General features: G+C 44.3%; 1 pseudogene; it reads left to right on the plus strand.

Annotated features, from left to right (window-relative positions):
- Positions 1–6,748: 6,748 nt before the first annotated feature.
- Positions 6,749–10,445, plus strand: LOC116891094 (annotated as a pseudogene).
- Positions 10,446–14,534: the final 4,089 nt, after the last annotated feature.

Genomic DNA, 14,534 nt, shown 5'->3' on the forward strand with positions numbered 1-14,534 from the left:
ATTATGAGGCCAAGTCTGAGGTGTCCTGACTGTGGAGGTGACAGGCCAGAAAAGCTTCGTAATGAGGGGCTCTCTGGATTCCCAGGCACCTCTTGGTGGGTAGTTTGTGACAGGAGGACCCCCACTGTAGCAAGCTCCTTGTGAAGGAGAAAAATGAGCTCTCCCATGCACCTGCTCTATGGTCAGGCCTCCGCCAAGTTGGTGACAGGGTGGGAAAGGTGGCACTGGCTCTCTGACAGGGAAAAAAAGACATGCCAAAGTGAGCCCTCATTACTGGAGGTCTCCAATTCTCTTGGAGAAATAATGAGCATCACCAGAACTCCGTGGGCTCCTCCAGGATCCTTCAGGAACAAAGCAAGCTGGGTCTGATGAGGCTAATTCAACAGCAGCAGTCCGCAGTGGGAGGACAGAGGTTGAAAGACAGGGCTAGACTGGATAGGAAGTGTCTTTGGTAGGCGGTTGGGGTATTGCTGAAATGTAAGACGTCATTGTTCTTCATATCCCTGGTATTCTATCATGTGTTAGGCTAACGCATCATCTTAGTTTCTAAGGAAACTGCTTGATAGGATAGGCCATTTGGTGGACAGAAACACTCTCTGCAGAGAGCCCTTTCCTCTGTGGCTCACCTCAGCACCTAACTGCATCTCTATCCTTCATTTTCCAGCATACTTATAGTATCCCAAGTCTGTGCATGACACTGTTCCTCTGCTGTCTCCATTATCCTAGGGTTGGGAGAGGAAAGCAGTATTTGCTTAGTTAGAGAACAAAGGGGAAGTCAATCCCCAAGGTCCAAACTTAAACCAATACGAGAGGAGGGCAGCTGTCAGGTTTCCAGCTCATCTCTAGACAGTATATGAGGCCAGTCCTGCAGGGCTCCTCAGAGGGCCACTAGCAGGGTTAGGCCCATCCATAGGAGCCCATTATTAAATCTTTTCTCTGCCTTGCTTGACCCACTTCTTCACTTTTATTTCCCAAGACCATCTCCCTATTAGCTAGCTAACCTGAGTCCTTGTCAAATGCCTACCTCTGAGACAACAGCCGAGACTTTTTAATGCCCATTTGTCAGATTAGAAGTCTGAATTTTGAAGAGCCACCATTCCCAAGGTCACCTCTTTCTTACAAAGCTATCTTGTTTTACAAATCAAATAATAACTATTCATCGACTTGCTGTAGTCAATCTGTAGCTTCAGAGAGTTCCACACCCAGTGAAAGGGGAAGAGAAAAATTCACTGACAATGAGGCAATGTCTGAGAGCAGAAACCACCTATGACAGTCTCGTTGTTTATTATTCAACATTTATTTAGTGTCCGCTGCATCAGGGGCCTGTGCTAGACACCAACAACCTAAAAGATGAGTGAGCCTGGCCTCTATGCTTGAGAAGCTTAGACTCTCGTGGTAGAATAATGGAGGCGAAGGAAAGCCATGGGCACAGATGCAGACACCTCCCGGCAAGGGATCCAGGAGGTGGTTATTAACAATGTTTCCCAGAAGAGACTTATTTGTTCCTGCAGACAAGTAGGATCCCTCGGTTTATGCTGCATTCCAAGTAGCATGCTGGAGCTTGGGTTGCACTGGTGAATGAATCACACAGCTGACGTCCTTCCCTCAGGCCAGAGCTAAGTCTTAAGAGATGCTGGAAAGTTAGCCAGAGAGAGGGGAGTAGAGAAAATCTTTCCAGATGGAGAGAGAAGCATATGCGGATCCTGGCAAGCAGCAAACAGCATTTTGGGGGTATGGTGTAGCTTCTGTGAGCATTTGTAGCAGGTGAAACAGCACTAATCAATCACAGGTCCTGAGGAAGGGATAGTAGGCAGGGTGCAGCAGGGTGGGCTGCCCAAGAGCAGGACAGAGGCTAGCAGGCTGTGATGATGAACTCTGGATCTGCAGAGGGCACATGGAGAGCAGTAAAGGAGCAGCAGCATTTAATGATGAAGGACTCTAGCTCCACATGGAAGACCCACTCTGCAGTGCAAAGCTGTCCACTGAGCATATGGCACACCATTCTAACAGTGGTGCTCCAGAGTGAAACTCCGCATTCTATACGTGACTGTATAGCACCCAATCCACAGGGCAAAACCAAGGGTGGAAAGGCCTCACCTCACAAAGGATTGCACACACCCTTTCACTGAAGCCCCTAAATGGTTTTTTATTCCTTTGGAAGGAGCCAATTGTCTTCACTAGGTCTCTATACAGGCAAATTCCAGGGCAGAAGAGCCATGATGCCTGACATCACAGCCAACTGTCAATCAAAGGCTTAGAACTGGTAGAGTCGAGTTATTTCCATCTTCTTTTCCCATGCCTAAAATAACTTGCCTTCATTTGTAGGCTTAGGTAAGCCTCCAGCTTTCATAATCTATCTGGGTTGAAGCAGGAGAGAGTCCAGCGCCCAGGTATAGGGTTAGGGTTAGAGATTGGAATGGGGGTAAGGATAAAGATAGGGAGAAAGAGAGAGAGAGGTAAAGATAGAGATCAGCTAGAAATAGAGATAGAGAGATGTGTGTGTGTTTATATATAATTAGTTTTCATACAAGTTGACGGAGAAGATTTATTGAGAATAAAGCTGTGATGCCATGAATCCCATTCAAAGGGATTTTGAGAGATGCAAAGGACTTTTTGGTTCACACTGGATATTATACAAAAGCCACTATATGTACATTTTTAAAAGTCTGAATTATTTAATAAATAGACGTTAAATTTAGAATCAAGAATTCTGGAGTTAGAGCAACAATGCCTATCCTAACAAGTCATTTCTGAAGTCTGTCTAGGCACTTATGTCTAGAAGGACCCTATTTACACACTGCCTAGTTGCTCTGTCCAGAGGTCAGCAGCAGTTGTTTTAATTTAAAAGAGGCCCAGAGGACATTGGCAGTGTGTCTGCAGGTGTCATCTGGGTACTCAGGCACTGGATCTGACCCTAAGATCCTGCTTAGAAAGGCCAGCCCTCGCCTTCCCTGATGGCCACCCAAATGATCACCAACCTTTTTTCTGAGCCATGCTGCATACCAGGCAGAGAGAGAGAGAGAGAGAGACAGAGAGAGAGACAGAGAGAGAGACAGAGAGACACAGAGACAGAGAGACACAGAGAGAGACAGAGAGACAGAGAGAGACAGAGAGAGACAGAGACAGAAACAGAGACAGAGACAAAGAGTCTCATCCACTTGGTGATGACCATATTGAGGTGTCATCTAGGAAAGATGACAAAAATATTGTCTTGACCAAAGTTTAGCCCTTGAATTATCTACAGCAAAATTCATAGTGAGCAAGTTTAATTCATGTTGACCATCAACTGGAATCTCATAGGGTACAGGCTTCCAAGCACACAGTACACTTGATGAAGTTAACTATGGTTGGGAGAGCCACACTGAAAGTGAAGGCACCATTCCCTAGGCCTGGATCTGGACTACATAAAAAGGAGAAAGCAAGCTGAGCACCAGCGTTTACTGATTCCTACTTCTTGACTACGGACACAATATGACCACCTGCCTCACTTCTCTATCTGTCAAGATGTCTCCACTATGACAGGCTGTATCCTAGAACCGTGAGTCAAAATAAGCCGAGTCTGTGAGGTGGAAACCTAAGGGTTCTTTGGAAAGTCAGTTTGACGGTGCTTTGCTGGTGCAAACATGTGAAAGAACGTTTGGTTCAAGTGGACATAGGTATCAAAGGCGAAAGCAGACTTATGAAGGAATGTTTCCTGAAGCAGACACAAGAGAGAGAATGTTCTGCTAAAGCAAGCAGTGAAAGGTCTGCCTTACACCGCATAGTTCAACTGCATTTGTTGGGACACCATAGAGAGAAACACATCAAAAGACTTCTGGTGATGGACTGCAGTTTGTTTCCACTTCTATGGACTCAGGCTGATTGGATGCAGGAGCTTAAGTAAGAGCTGTGCTAAGGCAAGAGCCATGCTGAAGCAAGGCACGTGGAGGACACGTGATGTTCGGGGGTTATAAATAGGACTCCATGGAGTGATAGAGACAGAGTTGCAATGCTTGTGGGTCTCAAGTCTTCACTGATCTCCACTCCCCTGAAAGAGGCACAGTTGAGAACTTCTCCTGGTGTTCCCATTGGTCCCTCCTGCTGACTTGAGCCGAGGCTGAGGCCTGGCTGTCTCTGCTAGATCATGTCACAGCAGTTGCTAACAGGACTCTACCAAACTGGACTGCTGGTACATCCATGAGGTGTTTGAGAGACCCAGAAGGGGATGGAACTACCACTGCCTGCTAACCTGTGAACTGAACTGCCAATTCCCAGACAACCCAGACAGAAGTTGCTCCAAAGAACCTTTCTAAATAGACCCACTTCCCCCCATAGCCTTTCTTTTCCACTACCTCTGGTGGGCAGTGGGTTACAAGGAAGGTTGAGGCATTTAAGAACCATCATTAAAAAATAGGATTTGAAAAAAATTAAAGTTACACTTCTGTCTTTAAATTGCTTCTGTCAGGATATTTTGTCACAGAAACAGAAAAGTAACTAAGACGGCAAGCATCCTGTATTCCTTTTGCCCAGTCCAACCCCATCTGCAGGCCTCCTCTATCTACCAAATGGTTATAAACCTCAAGCTGCCTTTGCTCTACTCAGAGTTGAGCCCAGTTTTACAATGAAACTTGTCTCTTCTACTACAAGAGCTCAAATAACATCTGTCTTGTCTGTTTAATAAGTGTCATATAATGAGTTCTCTTAAATATAGGCAGACACACAACTAACTATTGTAGGGTGTAGCAACACTTGTTTCCATTCCTTAGGCTTCTAATTAGAATCATAATGGTGTCAGTCTAACGTTTACTCCGTGTTTGCCTGAGGCAGACAGGAGCTAAGACCTTTGGTAGCTATGATGGGATGCACTATCCTCTGATATTTGCAACCGGAGGCAGGTATAAGCACCACAGCTAGCCATCTCTGTTCAATGCATTATTCCTTCGTGGACAAGCTTCTCGTTGGCCTGGTGAGACCTTCTCAGAGCAAAATCAGGCCTTGAGTATATCCTACCCATCCTTCTTTCTACATGTTCCAAATGTCCCTCATTGTCTGAAGTGACACTAGTGACTGTTGTGCTCTCTTTCCTTGGGGACTTTCATCGGTGTTGCCTACAATGAATTTCTTCCAGCGCTAACTTTATATTAACATCTCCTTCCTGCTGAGCTGACAGATAGATGAAATTTCATTTAATTTTCATAGTAACATAAATGGGCTAGTCTTATTAGACCCATTTTACAGAAAAAGAATCTGAAGCACAGAGGTCAGGAAGTTCATTCACAATTAGATGGCAAACTAGGGATGCTATCCCATATGTAGCTGACTATTATGCGATCATTAGCACCTAGCCGGTCCTAGAAGAGTATGAGGTGAAGGATACCATCAAATGTTCCACTTAGACACAAAGTTCCCCATCAGCACTATCTGAAGAAAAGGCCCGTTTTGTACAGAGGTCTAGTAAAGGTAGTTCAAGGAAGCTAGACAACCTAGAAGGGCAGTTCTGACATGACTTACTATGTGCATGACCTTGGGCAAATCACTTGGCTGCCCTGTCCTCTGCTCCCCATTTTACAAAATACTGTAGGCAGTACTGTCTATTCAATAGTGCTCTTGTGTTAACTGTCTTTAGGGTTTCTATTGCTGTGACAAAACACCATGACCAAAAGGCAACATGGGGAGGAAAGGGTTTATTTCACTTACACTTTCAAATCACAGCTCATCATTGAAGGAAGTCAGGGCAGGAAATCAAGGAAGAGACCTGGAGACAAGAACTGATGCAGAAGCCATGGAGCGATGCTGTTTACTAACTTGCTCCTCATGGCTTCCACAACCTGCCTTGCTATTGCATCCAGGATCATCTGCCAATGGTAACACCCCTCACTGTGAGTTCAGCCATCCCACATCTACCATCAATCAATAGAATGTGCCACAGGCTTGCCCACAGGCCAATATGGTGGGATAATTTTCTCAATTGAGATTCCTCCTTCCAAAATGATTATGTCTTGTATCAAGGTGACATAAAACCAACCAGCATAGTGACTAAAGGACTTCATACATACATTGCACTTAGAATACTGCTTGGCTCCTACCGAGTGTGGTGCCAAAATTATTTATTACTTGTTGCTCTCTTTAAACCCTTAGTATTTATCCTAATTAAACAAGGTCTTAGCATGACTTGTTCCCAGGTTGTGACTCCAATTCTCTCAGCTATCTACTGAGGGTTTTTCTAGCACCACCTCTTTAAATTAAACTGACCCACTGAGAGTTTATGCAAACAGAACCCAGTGAGACAGCGCTTTGGATCTAAGCCCTGGGGCTTCTGTATTGCCCAGGGAACCAGAAGAAGACAGATGGCATAGTCAGTTAGGAAAATAAGACTATTTACAAAGCTCTGAGCAGAGTACAAAAACCATGGAGCAAGTGCAGTTTTCTGGCAATAGTGAGGTTCCTGGCATCTCTAGGTCCAAAGGGACCAGAACACAAAGAACAGGAAAGCATCAGAAACCCTAGATTGAGTGGTACAGACATTTCTCTATGACGTGAAGGAAGGAATTGAGTTAAAAACCTCTCTCTTCCCTCTCTCTAATCTCACCCATCCCTCATAGTGGGTGTACTCATTCAGAATCCGGAGAATAGAGCATCTGTGCTTTCTCAGCATCAACTGCCTCCCAAGGCACAAAACAGGATGGACAGTGGTAAAACTCAGCTGTAAGGATCCAGGATGTTATTCATTGTCCACGTGGACTGATGTAGCACAACACAATTGGTAGGGATGCCTACATGGCAAGCCTTGATTTCACACGATTCTGGAGGCTGGAAATCCAATGTTGAAGTGAAAGAGGAGAGGTAAGGGGAAGAGAGGAGGGAGATCTTTAATTCATAGTTTACTTATGTTCTTCATAAGTACACTAAAATGTCATGAGGTCCTCTACCAATGGGACTGAATTAACTCCCAAAGATTCCATCTTAAAATATCATCCCATTGTAGATGAAAATTTCATATAAATATGTATGTGCAGGTGTGCTCACCCATGAGGACACATGTAGAGGCTAGAAGCAGTCCTCAATAGATTCCCGACACTGATTTTGAGGCAGGATCTGTGGTGATTTGAATATGCTTGGCCCATGGTGTGGCACTATTAAGAGGTATGGCCTTGTTGAAATAAGTGTGTCCTTGCTGGAGGAAGTGTGTCACTCTTAGAGTGGGCTTTGAGCCACTCCTCTTAGCTGCCTGAAAACAGTCTGCTCCTGGCTTCTTTCGATGAAGATGTAGAACTCTCAATTCCTCCCACATAATGCTTGCTACCTGAACACTGCCATGTGGGAACCTTGTCAATAATGGACTGGACCTCTGAACCTATAAGCTAGTCTCAATTAAATGTTGTCCTTTATAAGAGGCGCCTTGGTCATGGTGTTTCTTCTCAGCCATGAAAAGTCTAAGACAGGGTCTCTCAATGAACCTAGAGCATGTCATTTTGGCTAGCCTAGCTGACCAGTGAGCTCTGAGATCTGCCTATCTCTGACTCCCCAATGCTGTTGCCCTCCGCTTTAATGTGCCTGCTGGGAATCCAAACTCCAGTCCCCATGCATGCACAGCAAGTGCTTTACTCACTGAGCCATATCCTCAGTCCATGCAACCTCTTAGCATATATGGTTTTTGTTCCATTCTCTGTTCTGGAATTTCTATGCCCCTAACTATCTGGTTTATCTCTGTCTTAGTGTTGATCTTTATCGGTTGACCTGAATAAAAACAGAGCCTTCTGCACTGGGTAATGTCATTTTCTGCAATCTTTCTAATCCATCCTTTAAACTTTGCCTTTGTTGCATTGAGCACTCAAGGCAGCTCATAGCCCACACGGTCTGCTTGCTTTTGTTTGTAGCTGCCTAGTGTTAGTCTACAAGAGCGGTTCTCAATCTTCTTAATGCTGCAACTCTTCAATATAGTTCTTCGTGTTGTGGTGAGCATCAACCATAAAATCATCTCATCGCTACTTTATAAAACTGTAATTTTGTTACTGTTATGAATTATAATGTAAATATTTTTGGAGATAGAGGCTTGTCAAAGGGCTCTCAACCCACGGCTTGAGAACCAGTGGTCTATAGCCATTGTGTTTCTCTTCTTCCATGTGCTCCTCAATCTGTTCAGTTGGCATTAGATATTGATTTCCCACGTAGCTGCTGAGATACCTGGGTCCTCAGCTTTTATGCCCTCTGCTATACTCAAGGGAAGAAGTTACCTATAACCTCGACCTGCCTAATATCTGGAACAGATGCTATAGCCTCAAGATACAGATATACTTTTTTTGCAAGTAACATTGAGTATACTAACAAAAAGACCTTCTCCTTGATCTAACTGGATCTTTAAAATAATACTTGGAGATGTTATTTTTGCTCCAATTTTGTGACTCTCTGTAGAGTGAGGTGATTTGCCAAATAACATACAGCTGGTAACTGTGGCAACTAGGCATCCAGCTACCTTTTTATGTAGATTATCTCACCAAAATTGAAGTTCCATGACAACGGGGAGTTTTGTTCATTATATTTTCTTCATCTAAAAAACAGGCATCTGTTATACTCTAGATGGAAGAGCATGAGAGCAAGAGATGTTGATAAGCAGAGGGTGGAAGCATAGAGGACAAAAGGTCACACGTGACCTTGAAGTAGGACATTGGCAGTGAATGGGCATTCGGGAGAGAGAGGAAGGCAAGGAATGGGAGAAAGAGAATCAATAAAAACAAAGTGTGTTTGAGAAACACTGTAATGATCCCTTTTTGTAAGTTAATAAACATTTTTAAACAAAATACATTTTAAGTAAAGTATCTGTCACAGCAGAAGCTCAGAGTCATTTCGACTTTGTCCCAACCCCACAAAGGAGGGGCTGCTCTTGTCCTAATTCCACACATGATAAAGCTTAGGAGGTTGAGAAGTCAAGCAACAACCACCCTTCCCTACCCATGCTCCCTGATGTTGTAAGTCTGAGCTCACAACCTAAAACAGCATGGATCTGGGTCCTGAGCTACACTGTAAACTGATGGTTTAGAAGCTGAGAGAGGGTTCATCCTCTGGTCTACAGCCCCATAAAAATGTCAGTCCTGGGGGCTCTGTGCTGCTTCTGTCAGGGTCCTGGTGCTGCTGCCCCAGGTCTGGGACTCACCTGTCAAGTCAGCCCACCAGAGTGCTCAGCAACGGCAGCCAGCTGGGAAAGGGACAGAGCAGTTTTCTGGAGCTGCCATGTACCCCTCGCCAAGAAAACAGCCCACTGGAACCCTCCTCCTTGCAATGATGCGGACAATCTGAAGGAAAAAGTGGTGACCAATGTGACTCTGAACTTTGGGCCCCAGCATTGACGAGCCTACAGAGTCCTGAGACTAGTGTTGGAATTGAGTGGAGAGATGGTACAGAGATGTGACCCTCACATCGGGTTCCTACACCGAGGCACCGAGAAGCTCATTGAGTACAAGATTTATTTGCAGGACCTACTATACTTTGACAGGTTCGACTAGGTGTCCACGATGTGTAATAAACAGGCCTGTTCACTAGCTGTGGAAAAGTTGCTAAACATCCAACCTCCTCCCCAGGCACAGTGGATCCAAGTGCTCTTTGGAGAGACCACACAGATTTTAAACCATATCCTAGCTGTCATCACACATGGACATTGGTGCCATGACTCCTTTCTTCTGGATGGTTGAGGAAAAGAGAATATGTTCAAGGTCTATGAGTGGGTGTCTGGAGCCCAAATGCATGCTGCTTGTATCCGACAAGGAGGAGTGTACCAGGACCTATATTTTAGGCTTATGGATAACTTTTATGAATTTTCCAAGAACTTCTGTCTTTGAATTGATGAGGCAGAAGAGACGCTGACCAACAATAGAATCTGGCAAAATAGGACAGTTGACCTTGGAGTTGTATCAGCAGAAGACGCACTTAACTATGGATTCAGTGGGGTGATACTCCGAGGCTCAGGCATCTAGTGGGACTTGCAGAAGACCCAGCCCTATGATGTTTACAGCCAGGTCAAGTTTGATTCCTGTTCCTGTTGGTCTCAAGGGACATGCTTCAATAGGTACCTCTGTCACATGGAGAAGATGTGCCAGTCCCTTCAAATCATTGAACAGTGTCTGAACAATATGCCTCTGGGGGAGATCAAGGTTGATTATGCCAAAGTGCTCTTACCTAAGCAAGCAGAGATGAAGACTTTCATGAAGTCACCAATTCATCACTTTAAGCTGTATACTGAGGGCTACCAAGTTCCTCCAGGAACCACGTATACTACCACTGAAGCTCCTAAGGGAGAGTTGGGGTATACTTGGTGTCTGATAGCAAGCAACCACCCTTACCAGTGTAAGTTCAAGGCTCTTGGGTTTGCCTACCTTACTGGTTTGGAGAATATGTCTGAGGGACACATGTTAACAGGCATCATAGCCATCATAGGTACCCAGGATATTGTTTTTGGAGAAATAGACCAATGAACAAAAGACACACAGCCTTCAAGCTCCCTTACCTGTCAGCTGCTTCTTTGAGCAAGGCCTTGCTTGGTAGGAAATGAGGCTGTGTGTCTCTGTGTATATAAACAAACATACATGTACTTGTTGACTTAACCATACAGGCTTTCTGTGCATATACTAGAAAAGGAGAAATTATACTAAATTAGCCACCTTTTGGACCCTAAAACGAGGAGGAGGAGGAGCAGGAGGAGGAGCTGAGAGAGAATTTGTAGAAATGCTTATGTCAATCTGACATTACTATGACTTCCCAGTATATGACCATTGGCTTTGTATCATTGTATAGGATACAGACTAATTAGGATCTTCTGGTGCTCAGGGAACTGGGTTGCCAGGGATACAAAGCATGTGCTGCCAGCAATCTCCGCTTGGTTAGAAAGATACAAGAAATGGAGGAGTCACTTCAGCACCACTCCATCTTCAGAATTTGTTTGCTGGTGGTTGTGTTGTTGTGTTGGTGTTGGTTTTGGTTTGGTTTGGTTTTATTTGGTTTGGTAATTTGTTTGTTTGTTTGTTTGTTTGTTTGTGTTTTGGTTATTTGAGACAGGGTTTCTCTGTGTAGCTCTGGCTGTCCTGAAACTCACTTTGTAGACCAGGCTGCCCTCAAACTCAGAAATTCACCTGCCTCTGTCTCCCATGTGCTGATATTAAAGGCATAGGACACCATATCTGATTCATCTTAATGTTAACACTGTGCTCTCTACCAGGACCAGGACAAGTGTGAACCTCCATTTATATTTTTGTCCTTCTTTGTATTCATACAAGTCTATAGAGCAACTCCCCCAATGTTTGGTAGCAGATCCAGGATTCAAGATGATTACAGTCAACTGTTAAAGGCATGTATACATAATTCATGTATCTGGTATGCTCATGGAAAAGTTCCATGGAGGGAGAGTGAGCTGATGAAGCAACTGGAGCTGTCCTTGCAGACTTGAATTTTCTTTCCTGTCATGAGGATGGGGCAGCAGCCCTGAGAAAAAGACACCAAAGAGATAGGACATGCGCTGCGGCACAAAGGTAAACCAGTCTTCATTAAATCATGACAACATCATGGTGACCGGTTATAGTATTTGCACCTGCAATGCTGAGATTCAAATACTCCCTAGACTTTGCTCACATGTATCTGAGACCATGATTACGTGGATATCTACATGGACAATGATTGGAAAAGAAAAGGACTAATCAGGCCAAAGACAACAATTGATCAAAGCATTGAAACATCGTGAAGTGTCAAGGTTTGAAATCAGCAGAGGCTGGATTCACTGGAAAGTCAGCAGTGTGCTGTCCCTGTGGCCCATTGCAAGAAGTCACCTTCCTAATAGGCAAATTCAGTCTTTCTAAAATGACACAAATCCTCCCTCTCTAGTGTCTTCATTGGAATCAGTGCTACAGCTTGAGTTGAGGACCTTGACTACAGTGTTCAGTAAACAGTTGTCGTGGCTGTTTTTCCATTACTGTTAGGAATACTGTTATGTTCTTAGGAGTATTAGGTACAAGACTGGGCAGGAAGGCCTGGAGCTTCATACTTAGCCTTGTCGAGTACGACAGACTAAGTTTGAATCGTGGCTCTGCTGCTCTTGGGCACATAGCAGGTGTTATGCAAATGTTTATTCAAACTTAAATAGTGGCTTTAATCTAAACAAGGAATTAGAATCTGAGATCATTTTCAGAGATATATCACCAGTGAGGTGGTGTGCAGAGCATTGAAGACAGACACATGGTAAGTGGGGGCGGAGGAGAGATTCTGACTTGATATGTCTGGAGCTAAAGAAGGACCAAGACATAAGGAGGCAAGGCTTGTGTTCAGTAATTACGATAACAAAGAGGAACCCACCTTTCAAAGGTCACAGATGCTGTGAGAGGACCACTGGGTGGTCCTAGCTCTCACTGCTAGTTACATTGCCTGTTGTCTGTTTGCTTAGCTGGAGTGGAACTACACGAAACTAGAATGTTCTTTTGAACCCAAGCTTCCACCATCTCCCCAGGGCCTCATCCTGGCACCTCTTTTGCTCTTAATAAATAAGTGAGTGAATGAACACTCTAGGTCTCCTTGCAGAAGAGTTTTCTGGTCTGGAGTTGTAGAATAACATCAGCTAGTATATATTGGTCATTTTGATGGTTCTAAGCACTGGTCTCCAAGCTTTCTGAGTGCGATGTTATTTTAATCATTATAATAATCTATAACCAGTGAGATAATTCATCAAAAAGTTGTGGTTGGAAACACACATGCTCCGCCCTAAATAGGTATTGGGTAGAGAAGGTAGTGCTATGGCTGCCTCGGATCATTTCCAGCAGCCTTTTATAATAGTTTCCTCCCTGTTTTCTCCCCTCCAAAGGTTTGATTCCTTCTTAGGAAACTCAGTCTGACCACTTGCTGCCAAGAAGCCTTCCACTCTTGCTGAGTAATCCCAACACTTGGGAGGTTAAGATGGGATCTAGAGGAGAAGGTCAGCCTGAGCTACATAACAAGGCACTATCTCAATAAATGAAATGATTAAGAGGAAAAGTACCTGCACACTAGTCTCTTTAGACCAGGAGAAGAATACAGGAGTAAGTCAAGGCCTGAGAAGCAAGGACATGGCCCTCTGTGGTCAGCTGGGCAGGAGAAAGGCATCAGGTGGAAAGGAGTACAGATGGGACTAGGGATGCTATGCTGATCCTCACTTGAAAACTGGGACAGGGAAAGGAATTGGATGTTGGTGATTACCAGAGAGAGCTTGAAATAAAGACTCCACTAAGCCCGCAGGCAAGAACCTGGCCCAATGGCTCGTTTGCCTCTGGCCTGATGAGACCTTCAGATAAGACCACCCAACTGGGAACTGGGAACTTAATGTGTGCTCATGGACAGACATTGTTTTAAGGCACAAAGGTTGCGATGCAGTATTGCCCAACAGAGAGGCAGAAACATATTTCTCTCTCCCAGCAACCCTGCACGTACATCATAGTACTTTTCTGTATCCCCCTCCTGTCCACCAGCTCCACAGATTCAGGGACTGTGGTAAGTATCTCTTCATCTGTCCCAGGATGCTAGCAGGCAGAAAGTCGCAGTAAATATTTGCTCTTGAGCCTATCAAAACGTAGGCAAAGTTTAAGGAACTAACTGAACGCACATCGGAAAAACAAAAACCATTTCAAGCACTGCCTGACCTAATGCTAGGCTGTGTGGCTCAAGCCAAATCTGCTCCAGGCAATGAATGAATATGCAAATGAATATGGGATTAAATCTTCATAAAGCTAGTAGCTGAGTAGTAGTATAATCAACTAAACACTCCCATGTTTTGTCCTTCCTGAGTGGAGCTGAGTAGAATGTATCATCCTGCTCCCTCCCCATAGCTTAAAAATAATTGGTTGGTGATCCTCTGAGCCTCTTGCACCCACACAGGTTTCCATGACTCCCAAAACTTCTTTGCTTGCAAATGTATTGCCTTACAATGATCGTCTCTCAAGTGATGAGAGAATTGTCCTACTAGGACCATGCTATTACTATGGAAAGATGCCAAATGTCTGTTGGCTGCACAGAGAGTTACAGTCAGCACATCAGAAAGGAACAGAGATTTATAATGTGTGCCTGGATTAGCTAAAATTTCATTTTCTCTGTCTTTCAGGCCTTCAGTTTGGAGATGAGTTAAGATATGGATTCTCTAGTGAGGAATAAAAGCCTGGGACCATGAATCATGCCAATGCTATAAGATAATGATGGGAATAGAATGGGGATTCGGGAGTCAGACCCGGCTATAAGACTAGCTAACTTTATCATTATGGTGATAGTGGTGATGATGATGATGATGACGACGACGATGATGATTTATACCTGTGCTCAACTTTCTTCATCTATAAATTTGCCAATTGGTGTACACAACCTTTTATTTGAGATTCCATTTGACTGAACATGCCACTGAGGTCAGGAACATGGTCTGGGGCTGAGTCATGGTCTCTTGGAGTTATTTCACAATATTTCCTGGCCAGCACCTTAGAGCAAGCCAGACAGTAGATTTGAAAGAGGAGCATCCAGAGTTCTCAGTCACAGCCAGAAGCAGCACATCTGTGGGTTGCTAC

Source organism: Rattus rattus, chromosome 1 (genome assembly GCF_011064425.1).
Source record: "Rattus rattus isolate New Zealand chromosome 1, Rrattus_CSIRO_v1, whole genome shotgun sequence".
Classification (NCBI taxonomy): Eukaryota; Metazoa; Chordata; class Mammalia; order Rodentia; family Muridae; genus Rattus; species Rattus rattus.